The sequence below is a fragment of the Apostichopus japonicus genome, chromosome 13 (assembly GCF_037975245.1).
Source record: "Apostichopus japonicus isolate 1M-3 chromosome 13, ASM3797524v1, whole genome shotgun sequence".
NCBI classification, from domain to species: Eukaryota; Metazoa; Echinodermata; class Holothuroidea; order Aspidochirotida; family Stichopodidae; genus Apostichopus; species Apostichopus japonicus.
This window is the reverse complement of record NC_092573.1, coordinates 15,598,003-15,603,318: the sequence shown is the minus strand read 5'-3', so window position 1 is coordinate 15,603,318 and position 5,316 is coordinate 15,598,003. Positions and strand designations below refer to the sequence as shown.

General features: G+C 37.5%; 1 long non-coding RNA gene across 1 annotated transcript; it reads left to right on the top strand.

Annotated features, from left to right (window-relative positions):
* Positions 1-1,235: 1,235 nt before the first annotated feature.
* On the top strand, positions 1,236-4,897 carry LOC139979017 (uncharacterized). Its single transcript, XR_011797071.1, has 3 exons — positions 1,236-1,870; positions 2,668-2,883; positions 4,137-4,897. It is a non-coding gene; the product is annotated as an uncharacterized lncRNA (long non-coding RNA).
* Positions 4,898-5,316: the final 419 nt, after the last annotated feature.

The following is a 5,316-nucleotide window of genomic DNA, read 5'->3' as shown; positions in this document are numbered from 1 at the left end:
TGTTCGTGAAAATTCATCATTTTATATTGCAAAATTTTACAAAACTGTTCAAATGTACAAACAGAAATAAGGAAGACAGTTCGCGAATGACAGTTTAAACGGAAATGAGAATGAACAGGAAAAGTCAACAGAAATGTGAAAGATTGCGATTGAGCTTTCTGCAAGAAGACAAATGTTTGTTTAACTTGATAACGTCAGAGGTAGAGAATAATTTCAAATAAAAGAAATAGCGGACGGGAGAAAGACAGAAACAAAGCAAAAGACAAATTCCAAGTGATTTTGCAGACAAAAATATTTAGAGATGTGAGTTGAATGTGTCGAGTCAGAGTTAATCTGTAACATAAGGCTGATTGCGTGCACACACACACACACGCCGTCACGCGTAATTCTGACTAAACCGAACCCAAAAGTTAACTGTATTGTTAAGCATGCAGGTTTATCTACAGATCCTAAAATGTGAAAGCGGTGTATTTTTGGGGGGATTACACGTGACTTACAGTCAATACCTCTACAGTCAATCACAGTCAATTGTTGCCAATGATTAATCAGAGGCCATTGTGATGAAAACATTTCAGGGGATCAAATACAGTTTAAATATCGCAAAGGCGTGATTGCTGGCTTACAAATAATAAAGCGTCTTAGTGGCGTCTGGAGATTTTCCAAACATTTACATAAATGAGAATAGTTCTCGTTTCTCTTTTCTTTTTACCATTTTCAATCTAAGACTTCCTCTTTAAAGGGTATTTTGATTTCAATTATAAATTACCAAATGACGATTAAAGGAATACACTGAAAAAATAAACTAGTCAATATTGCCACGGACTAACGTTAAATTAGTCTGTAACGTTAGTTAATGCACACGGACTAGCAAAAATCTTCGTTTCATCGCTGCTTCTTTGTCAGTTTACACTGACTAAGGAAAATATAATCGCAGCTTGGTCGGTGGCGACGGACTAAGGTATTTTAACCCATGGACTAAGAACGATACGGACACCCGATTTACGCCATAATCGTAGCTTAGTCGGTGTCGACGGACTAATGTATTTTAACCCAATTCGATTCACTTCAATTTGGAAACCGAGAGGCAACGGCAGCTTGCTGGACTTGGCATAGTTTCATACGATCACTCTAAGCAACTTTCAACCGTAAATCACCCAAGAAGGTCTTAGAAGAATGGAGGTATTAACTGCCATCATCGGCCTACCTGTTATTCCTTTAACTTGAAGGTAAAATTAAAGTTAATTGTTAGGCCACTGGCACTAGTATTGTATTATGGTGTAACGCTACCGTTGTCACGCTGGCGTTTCGCAATACACAAGTGCAATGACAGTGAGTAGCCTATAGGCTTCTACTGGGTACTGCAGTGCATTCTCAACACTAAAGTGTGCATTCTAAACACCAATTAACAATGTGTTATGTGTGTATTGGGCTAGATTGAACAGTGGCACATAATCTTCTAATTTATTCCCAAACAAATGCTGGAACTATAAGTCTCAATAGTTTATTTGAAGTCTACACTCATTTGGTAAAGATTTCCTGTAATTTCCCATGTGAATCTAAATGGGTAGGCTTTGTGATATTGAATAAGCAAGGCTAGACCTTCAAACGTACAGTCACAGTAGGCTGAACAAATTATGTTGGCTAGTCAACGGTATTATATGTTGCGAGCAGTCAGGATGCACGCTTCAGTTCTATTTAACCTTTTCATTTATCATTTTTTAGTATTTTATTTCCGGTCACGCCAGGAAACAATTGCGACATTCCTTCACGGTCGACTTGTTTACTGTAAGAAGTATTAACCGTTTTTTCTCAGGAAAGCTTGATAGTCTGAAGTTATTATAAACATGTGCTTTTAGTATACTGCCAAAGAGTAAGTTGTTGTATTTGTATTGATATTTTATGCAGAAGTAACGGAAAATTTAGTATGTTTAGTTTGGTCTAAGTGCACGTTTTTTTCTGTCCAATGTAGTGCAGGGTTCACTTGCGCGAATTCAAATTATTCTGTTTATGTATATGTATATGCATCGATTCGTAGATTATGATGTTTTTTGACATTTATTGGTAATTCAAGCATATCTGTTTAGTAGCATAGTTTAAAGGTTAAGATTAATTAGTTTTTTTCTGTTTGATCCTAGATTGAATGAAACTCATTGACGTAAATAATAGATCAGATGATACAGTTTAACGCAGTTGCTAAAACTCTGGGTATTCTCTAGTCTTCGCCGGTCCATTATATACTTTAGTACTACTAGTAAGACTAAATCAAACGACCGAAAGACAAACTTAGTGTAACAAAGTACTGATTCTCCTCTAGCCTAGGTCTAAACAGGCTTGTTATGTGAGCAAGCAAAATAACAACTAAAAACGATTAGGCCTATAAATAAGTTGGCTCAGTGCATTTCTGTTTCTAAAATTTTATATTTTTAAAGATCATAAAAACAAACAAAGATTTAGCCCATGTTTTATTATCTCTGTATTCTGGGCATTTGATTCTGGTTGCAATGGTGATGACACTCTCGTTCAAATTTTCAGCTTTATACAGTCTGCTTCAAACTTTGGGATTGTTTTTGAGACTATAGTGGAAGCAAATCTCACATAACATTGTGGTGACAACTTTATTTAATTTTTTTTTCAAATGATGAATACTTTGCTGTTTCTTTTTTCCAGCAGGGTTTGAAAAGCCAAATATCTAAGTCAAGGGTGAGGTTTCCTGTGATGTACGACACCAGTGTGGAGGCAACAACAGAAGAGGAGAACTGTGTTATATATGGCTTAAAGACATGTTTTAAGATGATATATTGGTACCCTTCACAGAACAAAAGAGTTTATCCAAGAGCCCAAAAAGCAAAGGAACAAGTACCATAGAGAAAAAAAGATGGAAGCGTGAGTTTAACTATTGTACCCAACTGTTTAATGATATTAAAGATACTTTTCATAACCTGTTTTAAAAAAGAACAGTCTAGTATATCATTTACGTGCAAGCTTCATAAGGTTAGGACTTCAGATACAACTGATGGGCATTGCCAGTAATTTTTATTGGTGGGGTACCCCTGCCAGCAGACCCCCAATATGCCCATCCCCTCATTGACCTAGGTGAGCTCATGATTTGACCAGTTGAAACCTACAGGAAAATGATAGGTATCACTTCATATGTAAGGATGGGCATTTCCAGTATTTTATATTGGTGGGCCACCACTGCCAGAGTCTGCCCATGCCTTACATATAGAATCCTGTCAATCATTTTCCAGTAATTTTTCAACTGGTTATCTCATGAGCTGACCTAGGTCAATGAGGGAATGGGCATTTTGGGGGTCTACTGGCAGGGGTACCCCCCCCCAATATAAATTATTGGAAATGCCCATCCCTTACATATGAAGTGATACCTATCATTTTCCAGTAGTTTTTCAACTGGTTATCTCATGAGCTGACCTAGGTCAATGAGGGAATGGGCATTTTGGGGGTCTACTGGCAGGGGTACCCCACCAATAAAAATTACTGGCAATGCCCATCAGTTGTATCTGAAGTCCTAACCAACATTTTCCAGTAGGTTTCAAGTGGTTACCTCATGAGCTGACCTAGGTCAGCCTTGAGGGGTCAATTGTTCATCACTGGCAGGGGTACCCCACCACCAATAATTACTGGCGATGGCCTTTTGTTGCTCTTGGGGCCATACCTGACACATTGTTCTTACTTTGATGTGGTTACCATGAAAGCTGATCTAGGTTAGCTATTAGGTGACTTTAAAATTGCTCTCCCAGCCAAACCCACCACAGTCGGTTTGCCAGTCGTCTGGTTTCATATACAGGAATGCACTGTGAACATTGTGATGTACAAGGCAATTGGTTACCTTCCCAGCTAACCAAACCCTCTGGGCTCCCGGTCTATTGGGATCATTATTAACATGATTAACATAATTATTAAGCTTTGAAAAATAACTTGGTGTTATGCTGTGCAAAGGTAATAATTATTTGGTAAAGCTGCTATTCCTGGCTTATAATTTGAGGGACCTAGATTTAAATGTATACCTCCCAATATGTTATAAAATTTTAATGTAAATGTATGTTTATGATAATGTGAGTTATCATGTGCTATATCTGTATCTGTGCTTACACGTATATCATATTTTCTGTTCACAGGTCAATAATGGTGCAGATTTTGGCTTCCTGAAGACAAGTGGGAGGCCATTTGTAGTTAAGAGAAACACTCTTTGTTCGTGAAGACTTAACTGGTGTCGATTTGGGGTACCACTTTAAAACGAAAGTCATGAGGAACCCTTGCCCAAGATTCAACTTTGCATTATTGTGCAGTGCTATACTTTTGCGATTCATGTTTGATCCATTAACTTGTCTTAACTTTGTTGGAATAAAATCATATTTTCAGATATTTGTTTACAGTGATGTCTTCTCTATCTGTCGAAAGTCAGCCTTTGTAGACATCAGAAGTTTTATCAGAAATAAATACTGCCAACGTACACATTATTTGTGTTTCTTCTGCTCTCTTTTCTTTCAGTGATGCTAGTCAGTGAAACTAGTCGAGTTTAATTCTTTCAGTGATTCTAGTCAGTGCAACTAGTCAGTCGATACCGACTAAGAAAGGTTAGTCGGGAGAGGCACCATCCTGACTAATGTAAAACCTGCTATAAACTAGTCGGTGGCTCATATAAATTAGTCGGTGAAGACCGACTAATGTCACCAACCAATGTAACTGCCTAATATACATTTACCGACTAAGAAATTGTTGATCGACTAAGCTGACGGACTAAGATGACCGACTAAGAAATCCAACTGACTAAGGAATAAATTAGTCGGTATAGCAATTGACTAAGGCTATGTTAGTCGGGAGAGGCACCAGATGGACTAACGTTATGTTAGTCGGTGAACCAATTTAAGTTTTCAGTGTACTGTCGATGAGAACCAACGTTAACGATCATTGTCTGCAAGAATCTAGTGCGGGCTTGGGAGAGAGAAGAGGGAGTGTATGTGTGGGGGAGGGGGAGTCCCAAGAAGTTCTCGGCTAATATTAAAAGGCATCAAAACCAAAGAAAGGGAGAATACCGTATCGTTAAATTGTTTACGTTCATGGGTAAAATTTCTTCCCCTTCGTTAAAACTGTTGAACAGATTTTTACGGTGTTGAATTTGATTTTCGGCAGATATGTGATACTTACATCACAACAATAAACTTCATTACATTGACTTGTTAAATGTCATTTGAAAATACTGAAGAAGAAGAAGAAAAAAAAAGTTTAACTGATTTTAATTTTGATCAATATTTCATAGAAAAAGGTAAGTTAGCAATATGACTTGTTGGATGCCAC